General features: G+C 33.4%; 1 protein-coding gene across 1 annotated transcript in view; it reads left to right on the top strand.

The window, feature by feature from the left end:
* Nucleotides 1-15,612, top strand: part of LOC126886070 (uncharacterized) — a 263,975-nt gene that overhangs the window by 171,512 nt on the left and 76,851 nt on the right. The window lies entirely within an intron of this gene.

The following is a 15,612-nucleotide window of genomic DNA, read 5'->3' as shown; positions in this document are numbered from 1 at the left end:
TGGTACACATATGTCTCATTCAAAACCCAAACGATCGACATACTAACCATAAGAAAAATCTAGGTCCGGATTAACAAAAAAACATAAAGTGGTTGTGACCTTAAAACAACACCCTGTATATTCAAATTTTGAAAATCTGTTTGCATATTTAAAAAGAGCACAAAAATCTAAGTTTAATGGTTCACTTCAATTTTTAGGCCAGACAATTTTATGACCATAATTTTGAAAGTATATTGAATTTTTTAAGAACTCTGACATCAAAAGCCGGTATTATTAACTTTTAGTTATAAATTATTAAAGTTGATGAATAAATACGCATTTTAAAAATAATCAATACTCATTTATCACATTGGAACGACCAAATTACTAATCACAAGAAAAATCCAGGTACGGATTAACAAAAAAAATATAAAGTAATTGTGACCTTGAAACAACACCCTGTATATTGAAATTTTGAAAAGTTGTGCACGTATTTTAAAAGAGCATAAAAAACTGCGTTAAAAGGTGCATGTCAAATTTTTGCGCAGATAATTTAATTACGGCAATTTTAAAATTATATTGATTAATTATGTCAAGGTGACAAGAAGCTGCTAGAAAAATTAAAAACAATATAATTAGAAAATCGATTCGATTTTTTTTAAACGAGCAAGGAAAGGCATCGAACAAAATGGCGGACATTTTAAGCAACTGTTATAGTTCAAATATTTTTAATTTGTGTTAAATTGTTGAATTGTCTAAGAGAATTTTTTTATTAGATATAGTTGTGTTTTTTTTTTGTTTAGTTCTTTACTAAAGCATTAAAATATCCCAGTTTTCGCAATTCTAATTTTTAATGATGTGCATACAGCTACAAATCCAGAAAATCCATGAAGCCAGCGTAGTAAATAAGTATTAAGTATTTTTAAAATAAGTATTGATTCATTAACATTAAATTAAAAGTTAATAATACCTGGTTTTTATTCTCAGAATTCTTTACAATTTCAATATAATTTCCAAATTGATGTAATTAAATCATCTGCGCAAAAAATTAAAATGAACCTTTAATCACAGTTTTTATGCCCTTTTAAAATGCGCAGACAAATTTTCAAAATTTCAATATACAGGGCGTTAGTTCAAGGTAATAATTACTTTATATTTTTTTGTTAATCCGGACCTGAATCTTTCTTGTCATTAGTAATTGGGTCGTTCCATTATGGTAAATAATTATTGATTATTTTTAAAATGAATATTTATTCATTAACTTTAATAATTTGTAATTAAAAGTTAATAATACCTGATTTTTAATGTCAGAGTTCATAAAAAATTCAATATAATTTCAAAATTAAAGTCAAAAAATTGTCTGGCCGAAAAATTGAAGTGAACCAATAAAGTTTTTTGTGCTCTTTTCAAATATGCAAACAGATTTTCAAAATTTCAATATAGAGGGTGTTGTTTTAAGGTCACAATTACTTTATAATTTTTTGTTAATCCGAACCTGGATTTTTCTAGTGATCAGTATGTCGGTCGTTTGAGTTTTGAATGAGACATATGTGTATCAAATATAAAAAAATATACAGGGTGGTTCTAAAGTTATGGCTTGGAAAATAAATGAGCAAAATCGATAAAACACCCTGTAACTCGATTATAAAAGTCGGTAGGGCAAAAAATGTAGTATATCTAGAACCACCTCGGTGACCTCTATTCACCATTAAAGTATTTCCGTTTGCCAATGAAACACCCTGTATAACTCGCGGGATTATGCGTTTCAATACTAATAGTTTATTGATTTCTTTCTTTCTCCATGTTGAGTTACCATTGCCGGATATAAACAAGTTTGAAAAAAAAGGCAGCATTATTTTCATATTTATTCGTACTATCGTGTGATATTCGACAAGTTATTTTTAAATACTGTACATACAAAATTCCAAGTCTGTGTATAAAAGCATTCAGTGATATTTATCCCAATTGTGACACATATTTTCCAACTTGTCAAAGTGAACAGCACAGTTTAGCAAATATTCAGACTAAGATATCAATAAAATATTAATTTTAAATTTTTATAAATACAGTTTTATTCATGAAATAATCTTACCGAAATAAACTCGAGCGCTTGAAATTGCCAATTTGTGTTGTCCTCGTGACAATTTGACATTAGATACAGAACTTACAAGTTAATGATGGTTCGTTTTCGTAAATCTGACAATTGTCAAAACAGGAAAGTCGTAATTAAACAGAAATAATCTACAGAGCCTTATTCATTTCCACACCACCAGTGTTTCCGTTATCAGATTCCGCACCATAATAGGTTTGAACCGCCAGCACACATTGATCAAAGACCTTTCTCTTTAATCGGATGGGAAGAGGTATCCCTAGTTCCAAGCTTGCTTAAGTCAATCCTATTCTACGTATTAGTTCATTGGTCTGGTTGTCTCTACTTAAACGAATTTCGGGCCCCAGACATTTGTATGCTGATATTTGTTCTATACTTGTTCCAGCTATGTCGATGTTCTCACTCAGAACGAGGTTTTCATCACTTGTGTTTTTGAGTGGTTGATCTTTAAACCCACTTGTGTAGAGGCATGGGTAGAGACTTTCGCACATTTCGATGGCATGATCAATGCGATCTGTTGTCAGTACTGTGTAGTCCGCGAACCTGAGGTGACTTTGCTCTCCATTTATGTTCCCTTTTTGTCTAGGTTTGCCCGCTTACACATGTAGTCCAATAATATTGTGAACTGTTGAATGAATGAGTTTTGAATTTGTGTGTATCTTCAGAGCCTTAGTAGTAATACCTTAATAATATGGTAAACAGGCGCGGATACAGGGGGGGTCAACTGGTCCATGGCCACTTTTATTGTATTTAGTCTATAAGTATTTTTTTATTATTTATTATTTTTTTCTCTTAACTCTAAACTTTAAGCCATCAGTACAACACTAAATTACACGACAACCGCTTCCAAAGAATTTAAAGAAGCCATAAAATCTAATAAAACACCCTTCTCTGAAAAATAATCTGCAGGCGTATTTGTTAGGGTACCGGTGGAACCATAAACAACGGAAATATGTTTCTCAATTCAAAGAATAACAAAAATGATATTTTAAAATGCAAATACATTACACTGGGTATAAACCGTATCTCATGAAAAGTCACGTTTCAAATTTAATAATAATAGTCTCCCGTTTTATACCACTGTGGCTTTGGGAGTATAGCAGGGTAGTCTGCTGTATCTAGGGCCTACGGTATACAAGGAAGGTAACAGGGCCAGTGCTACGCTTCAACCGCCTATTATTACCCCTGGTTTTACCCAAGATACTCATTTTATTCAGGCTGAGTCGACCTGGGGCCTATAAACATTTTTAAAAATGTCTAGTTGTTCTTGCCGGCGCGGTAGGATTTGAACTCCGGACCAGCGGCACACGAGCCAAGCACACTACCACTTGGCTACGCCGGCCCTCGACGTTTCAAATTTGCGATACAATAAAAATATAAAAATTTGCATTTTACTAGATAATCCATGCGTACCTACCCATTGGTGGTAGAAGGTTAATCTTTATGGTAAAGAACGACCAGTGAGATTAATAGTCGTGAATTGTCTATCAATCGTAAGTGTGAGTCGTATGGCTAAATCTGGAAAATATAATATTTTTGTATTTGACGTAAGTCTGCCCCCCCCCCCTATTATGAATTTCTAGATCCGCGCCTGATAGTAACTGTGATAATAATTAATACTTTGGTAATTTTAATTTTATGTTAAAGTTGTTTGATGTAATAGTTAATACGGACTAAACTTGAATAAAGGTTAATTGTATTACTTGATTTGATTCGCATTGAGTGAATTATTTAGTGTGTGATTTTCGCCGATGTCCAGTTTTAACTCCCATTTAATTTCAGTTTTCAAGTGGATCCAATTCTGGTTCGTATTTACGGTTCAATTTTGTTATTATTATCCGATTACGATCCACCATTTCATTAAGTGAGAGTTAGTAGCTTAGATTAACTATGAATAATTGGAAATATTTCCTCTCGGCTATAAATATTGACGTTATATCGAACTCGATGCGAAATGAAGCTGAATTTCATTCCGGATTTAGTGATTATATCACTTAGTCAACAGCTCCTCTGGAAGATTTATTAACATCAGATTTTAGGATAAAATGGGAAATCGGTTTTTGGTGTGGCCTAAAGCTAGTTTTATGATTCGCGCGAGCGGCTCAAGTGGCGCTTTGACAACATTACACAACAACGAGCGGACGAATTTACTGCAGTTGGAGATTTACGACGTCCAGTTGGTATACAGTGCAAATATACAGAATTTAATCAATTTATTATACGTTGATGTAGTTGCAGATCTCTATGCGACTAGGAAGGCAGTCCGCGTTTATAAAATGTAATATTTTATAACCAAATTCAAAGAGATAACACTGACAGATAATACTCCATTACACATTTGTGAACATACTATATTTATAAGGAGCAACAACTGTCAACCTCAAAATGTAGTAAAGTAGTAGCAGATTAGTTAAGTTGAATGGGATGAATTCCCTTTCACACTGTGACAAATGAAGATTTCTCTCAAAGTTGTGGAGAAATAAAAGCCAAGATGTTATACTGCTCCATATATTAGCGAAAACATTTCATTTTGAACCCTCAAAACAGTATAAGTCCAAGTATCTGTAAAATATTGTTGCCTTTTAAAGCAACTTCTAATTTGAGCTTCGTCGAGCTTTCGGAAATTTTATTTCTTTATCAAGACATCCACATGTTAACACGACAGTCCAGAAAACAGCAACGGCCAGAGCTGCATTCAGAAGACTCGCAGGAAGAAGAAGCAAGTTAGCTAGATAATACTCCATTACACATTTGTGAACATATTATATTTATAAGGAGCAACAACTGTCAACCTCAAAATGTAGTAAAGTAGTAGCAGATTAGTTAAGTTGAATGGGATGAATTCCCTTTCACACTGTGACAAATGAAGATTTCTCTCAAAGTTGTGGAGAAAGAAAAGCCAAGATGTTATACTGCTCCATATATTAGCGAAAACATTTCGTTTTGAACCCTCAAAATAGTATAAGTCCAAGTATTTGTAAAATATTGTTGCCTTTTAAAGCAACTTCTAATTTGAGCTTCGTCGAGCTTTCGGAAATTTTATTTCTTTATCAAGACATCCACATGTTAACACGACAGTCCAGAAAACAGCAACGGCCAGAGCCGCATTCAGAAGATTCGCAGGAAGAAGAAGCAAGTTAGCTATGAAAACAAAATTGACAGCATCTCAGACAGGGTTACATACATGATTTTAAAACTAAATCCAAAAACAAAATTAAAGATTGTGCAAGTTTATGCTTCAACTGAAAAAGCAACTGATGAAGAAATAAACACTTTTTACGAAGATCTTAAAAAATTTATAGACAATAACAGAGAATCCAAAATAATAATATTGGGAGATTTTAACGCCAAAATTTGAAGTAAGATTAAAGACAGATGGAATTTCTGGAACAAGAAAGCATGTATGTCATGAATGCCTTCTACAAAAAGAAACCTAACAGAAAGTGGACATGAGTTGCACCTAACGGAACCACCAAAAATGAAATAGACTATTTTCTCTCAAACAACAAGAGAATATTTGAAGACGTAACAGCAATAAACAACGTAACAACGGGTAGTGACCATCCTGTAGTTAAAGCAAAATTAAATATTAACATGAAAGAAGAGAGAAAAAGAATATTTAAAAAAACAACGCGGATAGATGCCTTTAAACTAAAAACAAATGAAGAGAAATTCCGAGAGGTCTTAGCGGATAAGTTCGAATCCTTCACGTAATCAAGCTCAAATTGACGAAATTAACAAAAACATAAATAAGAACCTTCTCGAAGCCGGAGTACAGGTCGCAAAAAAAATAAGGACTAAAGAAGACAAAATAAGCAACGAAACTAAACAACTAACGACGAAAAGAAGACAACTACTAGCGCAAAACAAACGCCCTACCGAAGAATACATAGAACTTAATATAACAATTAGAAAACAACTAAAACGCGACATATAAAAATGGAACGAGAACTTAATAGAGCGAGTCATTGAAAACAACAGAGGCTTAAAATGCCTAAGACCCGCACTGGGCGTTAATAAAATCATCAAAATGAAAGACGCCAATAATAAAGAAGAGGATACAAAATCGACACCCCGATCGAACAAGGTTGTAACTCATTTTTAGCGATTTTACAGGAGAGGCAAAAAACGAAAACAAGAATTTTTAAAAATTTGTAGCGAAATTATTAGACCCTTTTACACTAATGTGATATGATATTTATAACATAATAAGGGACTACTGTGAGATGTATGCTTTGTAATTTTATTAACTATTGAGAATCTTGAGTTTGATTGAGATACAACCTTGAGATTAAACATGAGTGTTAGTAGAAAAAGGTTGTAACTCGCCTAACAACCATTTTACACTCTCCGTTTTAATTATTTTTTCCGGTTTAACTATTAAAAGGTTGTATGTTTTGAGTTATTTGCAATATAGCTAGAAGAAAATTAGTTTTTATGGTATATTTAAACAAAATATCAACTCACAGTTTACACAATTTTAATTGGAAATTATAAATTTTACAATAACAGTCATATTCAACACAATTTCTATCACTATAAAAAAATCATGGTATAAAATATCTCAAATTTTTTGCATTTTTATTGCGTATCTGTAAATATTTAATTTTAAACCATTTTACTTTATTACTTTACTCTTTTACTATTAATATCTACAAAATTAACATGTGTGTGCCCTTAAATGGGTTAAAATTTAGAATTTGCTTCTGATTTATTTCATTTACAGATTTAGGCTTGCCTGAGGCTTTGGCATATCGTATCATGGTTATCCATTGGTGTGGAGCATATACGACTCAATGTTTTTTCTGTTTTTCCATAAGGGCATGCATTGAATCACCCTCGTTTTGTGAATGTGCTATTTCTAAAAATATATGTGTAATGTTAATATTAAACTTTTTCACTACATAGAAGTACGTAGCAAACACTATTAGATACTTATTTTGTCCACCGCAACTACCAAAAAGGAAAAAAAACTCCGTAAATCCGTTTTTACTTTTATTTCGATAATTTGACTTATGAGATGCACCATATGTTTGAATACGTTATAAATTAAACATACGTGCAACAGAGTTGTAACTCATTTAAAAACCTTGTTAATCTTCAAGTATAAAGAAATTAAATATTTTACATAGGGAGTATCCAGTGTTACTGCCTTCTTCAAGCTAAAATGGAATAAAATGGCATACGTAACTTAAAATACAACTTCTTATTAGCCAAACTATTGAGAATTAAACTATGTCGTTTATATTGACGTGTGCGCAATTTTTTGCTGAATTCGCCTGTGTTGAAATCTGAAAAAAAGATGTAACTTGAGTTACAACCTTGTTCGATGGGGTGTCGAAATATAAAATAAAAAAATAGTCGAAGACTTCAACAAAACCTTGTTTGTACAGCTCGCAAAACCAGCCTTAATTAATCAACAAAGGAGAACGTCAAAAGAAAAATAAAAAACGTGGGATAAGAAGTACTACCAAATATAAAGCGATTCGAAATAGAAAAAGCGTTAAAAGAACTAAAAATAATAAAGCTGCGGGACGCATATTTACAGATGATGCGTGTGTAGACACCAGGGTGTTGAAATCAGTTAGGGTTTGGAGAAACGGTACATTTACAGATGCTAGCGCGTGATGACACCACGGTGTTGAAACCAGTTAGGGTTTGGAGAAACAGTACGTTTACAGACGCTAGCGTGTGTTGACACTAGGGTGTTGAAATCAGTTAGGGTTTGTAAAAACAGTACATTTACAAATACTAACAGATTTGGACACCAGAGTGTTGAATCCAGCTAGCTTTTTTAGTGGTTATTCATGCATAGATACTAACGGCTATTGACTTTGATTTTATATACCTACTGTTGTGGAAAAATATTTAAGTGATTTAGGTATTAGTAAATAATTAAACGTTGTTGGGATATAAAGAATAATATATTAACACAAAAGAACAACATAAAAAATAATGTTACTCTGAAGCTATTTGCTTGTGGAATTTTTATAATTAAGTATTTAGATGGGAAATAAGCCACAATTAAATTTAAAAAAATAATTTTATTAACGTTTCGATGCCCAAATCGGGTGTCGTTGTCAAAATAAAAAATACTACTACAGTGTGTTTGGTAAAGAATGGGCCATAGCTTAACCTCAGGTTCCTGAGGTTAAAATAGGCCGATTTAAGCTAACTTACCTTAGTACAAAGTTTATAATAACCGAGATACAGGGTGTCAAAGTTAAACTTTTTTTTTTATTTATTATTGAATATTTCCTGACAGGCATGAGATATCAACACGAAATTTGGTTTGTGGGGGTTTTTCGGGACGAGAAAACTAAATTCCCTACCAAAAGTTATGTGTTGCCCAGAGGGCGCCACATACGCTTTTCAGCACTCATTTAATACGTTCAATTTTTTTTATCCGTCACTCCGTATAATTTTGACATTAAAATTTGTATTCCCCTATTAGTTTTACTTAAAAAAGGCATACCTCTTTCATCTCCCTAAACTCAACCGTTTACGAGATGAACGCATTTTAAATCTGCGGTGCAACATAATTTTTAGCATATCATTGTAGTTACAGCAGAAAAATAACTTAAAACCATAAAATTATCCAAAAATGTATCGCAAATTTCTTCAAATGGAATTTGCGATGCAATGCCATAAATTTGAGAACTGGCACAATTATTATGGTTTTAAGTTATTTTTCGGGTGTAACTACAATTAAGTTACGCTAAAAATGATGGTGTATCGCAGATTTAAAATGCGTTTATCTCGAAAACGGTTGAGTTTAGAGAGATGAAAGAAGTATAGCTTTTTTAAGTAAAACTAATAGGAGAATAAAAATTTTAATGTCAAAATTATACAGAGTGAGGGATAAAAAAAATTTAACGTAATAAATAAGTGCTGAAAGGCGTATGTGGCGCCCTCTGGGCAATACATAATTTTTGGTAGGGAATTTAGTTTTCTCGACCCAAATAAACCCCACATACCAAATTTAATGTTGTTATCTCATATCTGTCAGGAAATATTCAATAATAAATAAAAAAAAGTTTAATTTTGACACCCTGTATCTCGGTTATTATAAACTTTGTACTAAGGTAAGTTAGCTTAAATCGGCCTATTTTAACCTCAGGAACCTGAGGTTAAGCTATGGCCCATTCTTTACCAAACACCCTGTATATTAAACAAGAATGTTGTTGCTTATAGTATTTTTACTACAAAAGCGATATTACGTAGGTCAAAATTTTTGACGTAAGAGAACTGTCAAAACATTAGAATGTGACTTTTCATTATTGCCATGTTTATAATAAACATGGCAATAATTAAAAGTCACATTCTAATGTTTTGACAGTTCTCTTACGTCAAAAATTTTGACCTACGTAATATCGCTTTTGTAGTAAAAATACTATAGTAAAAAATTCTACTAATAATTTTTTTAATCTGACTCATTTATATTGGGAATTCATACATATATTACATTTTAAAGTATTTTTTACTAAACAACAACATTTTTGTTTAATTTAGTTGTACGTATTTTGTATTTTGACAACGACACCCGATTTGGGCGTCGAAACGTTAATAAAATTATTTTTTTTTAATTTAATTGTGGCTTATTTCCCGTCTAAATAGTTAATTATAAAAATGCCACAAGCACATAGCTTCAGAACAACATTATTTTTTATGTTGTTTTTTGTGTTAATATATTATTGTTTGTATCCCAACAACGTTTAATTATTTATTAATATCTAAATCACTTAAATATTTTTCCACAACAGTAGGTATATAAAATCAAAGTCAATAGCCGTTAGCATATATGCATGAATAACCACTAAAAAAGCTAGCTGGTTTCAACACTCTGGTGTCCAAATCTGTTAGTATTTGTAAATGTACTGTTTTTACAAACCCTAACTGATTTCAACACCCTAGTGTCAACACACGCTAGCGTCTGTAAACGTACGGTTTTTCCAAACCCTAACTGGTTTCAACACCGTGGTGTCATCACGCGCTAGCATCTGTAAATGTACCGTTTCTCCAAACCCTAACTGATTTCAACACCCTGGTGTCTACACACGCAAGCATCTGTAAATATGCCTCCGGCATACGACGGTATAATTGCCGAGCTCTTGAAAACAAGCAAAACAGTAACAATCCCTATACTAACAGAGCTATTTAATAAATATCTCCATAACAGCAAGGTCCCTAAAGACTGGAACGAAAGTCTAGTAATACTTTTACACCAAAAAGGGGACATATGTGACCTACATCATTATAGACCTATATCGTTGCTCAGTCAAGTATACAAACTATTTATGGGAATTATTAACAACCGGTTGACCTACAAAATTAACAGTTACCAACCAGTATAACAGGCTGGCTTCCGCAAAGGATATAGTACATCAGACCATCTGTTGACAATGAGAACATTGATACAGAAGGCAAATGAATACCAACTACCCGTATTTCTTACCTTCGTAGGCTATGAAAAGGCGTTTGATAGTATCGAGATGTGGGCCATAGAACAAGCTAGTAATAACTAGGATAGATTCGAGATATAGACAGCTAATACATAATATATATGAAAATGCAGCTATGATAGTACAACTAGACGAAAATACAAATCCCATCGCCATTAAGAGAGGTGTGAGACAGGGAGATGTAATATCGCCAAAGCTTTTCAACCTAGCCCTAGAAGACGTCTTCAAAACGACAAATTGGTCAACCTATGACATTAACGTCAATGGCAAGAAGCTAATCCACCTCAGATTCGCTGACAATATTGCAATTATAGCGAGCTCATTCGAGGAACTGCAAATTATGATGTAGGAACTCGCAGGCAGCTCCCAATATGTCGGCCTGAAAATGAACATGAGAAAAACAAACATAATGACAAACACATGACCCCAGACGTATAACTGTAAATGGCAGTGAGATAGAAAAAGTCGAGGAATATATCTACCTTGGCCAAATCCTGAAACTTGACAAAGAGAACCAAAGTGCGGAAATTACTAGGAGAGCAAGATTAGCATGGGCAGGATTTGGAAAACTTAGTTGGATACTTAAGAACCGCAAAATACCCCAATACTTGAGGACCAAAGTGTTCAGCCATTGCATCTTTTCTCTCATGACATATGTATGTCAAACCTGGACCCTAACTATGGCAAATATGAATAAACTAGCCACAACAGAAGGAGCAATGGAAAGAACAATGTTTAGGTATACGACTGTCAGATAAAAAGAGGAACGACTGGGTAAGATCAAAAACAAAAGTCGAGGACATAACAACAAAAGTTGCCAAACTTAAATGGAGCTTCGCAGGCCACACTGCTTTACAAAAAGGCCAACGATGAAATGCAACAGTACAACATTGGAGACCTTACCAAAGTAAACGACCGAGAGGAAGACCACAGATGAGGTGGGTTGATGATATTAAAAGAGTAGCCGGAACAAACTGGAAATGTGTTGCTCAGGATACAGACTGATGGAAGGAGTTGGGAAAGGCCAATGTCCAAACGTGGTCGATAGAAGGCTAAGAAGAAGAAGAACAAACAGCATCATACTGCAACTATTACATATTATGCATCTCTTGCATGGGGACACACAAGCCATAACAACAAAAGAAGATTCAAGCGGCACACAATAACTTCCTTACGGAAGCTGCAAACGTGTCCATATGCGGGTATGCACCCTCGGGAAACATCTTAGGGTAGTTGGGGGTAGTTACCCCCTACCAATAGGGGTTGCTGAATTAAACAATATGTATAACTGTTGTTCTGAAGCTATTTTCTTGTGGCATTTTTACAATTTTAACTATTTAGAATGGGAAATAAGCCACAATATTATTAAAAAATTATTTTTATTAACGTTTCGACGCCCAAATCGGGTGCCGTTGTCAAAATACAAAATACTATTCATTATATTCAATAGTATTTTGTATTTTGACAACGGCACCCGATTTGGGCGTCGAAACGTTAATAAAAATCATTTTTTAATAATATTGTGGCTTATTTCCCATTCTAAATAGTTAAAAATGTATAACTGCTTATTTATTACCAACTATCAAGACCACAGTAAATAGTTGATGTGCTCGCGGTAAAACCATCTGCTAGAACATCTGGATTAAGAATGTTCTTTTTTAATAATACGAATGAATTAGAATGAATCACCATACCTTCGTGTTTATATAAACAAACTTATAACATCTAGTTTGTTTATTTTGTCGACTCAGCGTGGCCATGACATACGAAAATATGAATTAGTTGACTATGCAATATCGTCGACTGGTGCTTCTAACAAAACTAGGTGACCCAGTAAAAATATAAACAAATGTGTATGTTTTGGTTTTCGTTTCTAGTACATTTAAGAATTAAATGAATATGTGTTGAACTCAATTTTGGATGTTGATAAACCCTTACATCCAGATCTGTAGCTGAACGGTTCCTATTCAGAGACCTAAAACAAATAAGGGACGGATGTAGGCAATAACATACGGAATATGATGGATAAAAAAGCCAGACCAAAGGTCGCTGAGCTATAAGACTGCCCAAACCGGATCCTGCGAACGATATTAAGGTATGATGTGTACCATACATTGAAACACAGAAGACCCAAACTGCAAATATTAGCAAACATAAAGTCTAGCTACTCGTAGCTCTATTAAAAGAAGACAATGCGTCACCTTTGTCATCGTAGTCTATTTACTAATAATGATTGTATAAATGTTTCAGAAAACTCTCAAAAAAAATCATAACAAAAAAAAATACAAAAAGCGGATTTGGCCATTAAAAACAAATTAACAAAACGTAACAAAAGACCAAAGCCACAAAAAACTAACAAAATCCAAAAAAAGGCAAGACAAGCCCTATAGTCCTGTCGCCAGGGGGGTACAACGGCCTTCTTAATTCAGATGGACTTACCCAAGTTTTTTTTTATGTATTTTGGCCCGTAGAACACGAATTTTTTGGGTAACAGTTGATCCGGATGTCGATAAGATTGTTATAAACAAAGAACTTGAGGAATTACATAACAGCGATTTCTGGCAAAACAAAACATTTTTTTTGTATTTTTTGGGTCATTCTTACCAAAAAATGTTCCTACAAGTGTTTTCGTAGGATGCATATTTTTCGAGATAAACGCGGTTGAACTTTCAAAAAATCGAAAAATTGCAATTTTTGAACCCAAATACCCAAAATGTAGAAACAGCCCCGCTTGCACTTTTACCTCCTCTAACTACTCGTTCGATTTTAAATGAGAAATCATTGAAAACATCACTCAAGCACTAGGTGTTTATAGCTTTGTTTATCAATAAAATAATGAATTTTTAGCAATACAAATAATTAAAACCGATATAATTTGACTTGAACTTTCAAATGCGGTAAGCAGAATTGCTATTTTATTTTTTAATCAAAAGTTATTCGGGTTCAAAAATTGCAATTTTTCGATTTTTTGAAAGTTTAACCGCGTTTATCTCGAAAACTATGCATCCTACAAAAATAGTTGTAGGAACATTTTTTGGTTAGAATGGCCCAAAAAATACAAAAAAATGTTTTGTTTTGCGAGAAATCGCTGTTATGTGATTCCTCAACTTCTTGGTTTATAACAAACTAGTCGACAGTCGGATCAACTGTTACCCAAAAAATTCGTATTCTACAGGTCAAAATACATAAAAAAACTTGGGTAAGTCCATCTGAATACAGGAGGCCGTTGTACCCCCCCTGGCGACAGGACTACTATTCCCCGAGCATCAAGTCACCGAATTCGACGTAGTACTAGAGGTCCAATCAAGCAATACATATCGATGGTAAGTCACTAGAGATAGCGGAAATAAAGCGCCTCACGCTGACCACCATTGATCTGGGCAGGATTTCGTGTGGAAGTCCTTGTACCCGAACTCCCATATGATAAGCAATTTGGTGAGAGAGAGAGAACCTAGAGAGCATCAAAGTGGGGGCGGGAAGTGTATAGTCTGGAGCATTGGATCGGGGCGGAGTGATACCCACTTATGGGAGTTAATCCTCTTCTTCCCAATGAATTGTATGACCCGAATGTCATTCTCCAGCAGTGTGCATGTGTAAAAGTCTTTCGGGCTGGTTTAAACATTATTGCTTGCTGGCTTGCATTCTAAAAATGAATTTAATTCCGTATGTAGTGATTACATCACTTCGTCAACAGCTCCTCTAGAACAGGGGTCACCAATTAGCGGACCGCGGTCCGCATCCGGACCGTGAGCTAGTTTTGTGCGGACCGTCAATAAATTCAGAATAAACCTAGTGTTTGGTAATTTTGAAAATATTTGGCCATTAAATTGTGTACTAGTTATATTTGGCTCAACTTATGTGTGCGAAGCCGCTTTATCGGTAGAGATCTCACTTAACAGATGAATATATTAACTCCCGCTAATAACACTCAGTTGCACTAAACTCACTCCAAACTTCAGGGAGGTTGTACCATTGTTGTACATAAAAAAATGTCATTTTTCTCTCTGATAATTTAATTTTGTAAAGAGTTTTCCCTCTTATTGTTATACTTACTAATTATTAATTTTGAAATTAAGTAAGCTGTAATATAAAATTGTCATGTGCATTTTTTATATTCATTTCCTCTCTACTTATATGCTAAGTAGGAGTACTTTTCAGATGTGCATTTAATTAAAATAATTTTCAGATTTGATAAGTTTGCAACAAACACCTTGCATTGAAACTAATGTAGAAAAGATAACATGTTAATTAGCATTTTGTACTATGATTATTTATTTTAAATTCCTCAGTTTCCTTTTCCCAAAATTGACGATGTCTTAAAAGCTTCATTAGCATTCAAAATATAAATTCCTAATTTTTAAAATATTCTCAGTAATAATTTACAATAGTTTTCAAACTATACTGATAATAACATCAAAACAATACACCATGAATTTATATTTTATTTATTGTACCAGGAAAACTTACAGAAAAGTGTACAGTAACCAAAAAACAATCAGATATTATTAGTTTTCTTTTCCATATTAGTCCATGTGTGAGGCCACTTTCGTATGAAAAATGTTTCTGACTCGATTTATTTGCGGATTCCTGTTCAAAAATATCCCCTTTAAACTAATCAAAAAGGTGCCGGGTGAAACAATTTTTTAAGCAAATTCAAAATTACTTTTTTGCATAGAAAAGTGTATTTTTAGGTTTCTTGGGTAATTATAAACAATAAAGGTTTTTTATCATATTTCTGAAAAGTTGATAGTTTTCGAGTTATAAGCGATTTAAAATCTGAAAAATGCGAAAATATGCATTTGCGATGCTTGAAAATTCTTAAGTTTTAATAAAATGCTTTTTTATGTAAGATGACCCAAAAATGCTAAAAACATATTTTCGAGGGCAAAAAAGGTGATGTTTTGAATTTGTTAAAAAAAATATTAAACAATTTCTGTCCAAAAATTTCGCCCGGACCCCGGAAGTCTCATAGGTTTTCGAAACGGACCCTCAAGGAAACTAATTGGTGACCCCTGCTCTAGAAAATTTATAACCATAAGATTGTAGGATTAAATGGGAAAT

Source organism: Diabrotica virgifera, chromosome 6, assembly GCF_917563875.1.
Source record: "Diabrotica virgifera virgifera chromosome 6, PGI_DIABVI_V3a".
Classification (NCBI taxonomy): Eukaryota; Metazoa; Arthropoda; class Insecta; order Coleoptera; family Chrysomelidae; genus Diabrotica; species Diabrotica virgifera.
Note: the sequence above shows the minus strand (reverse complement) of the source record. Positions and strands in the feature narration are given on the sequence as shown.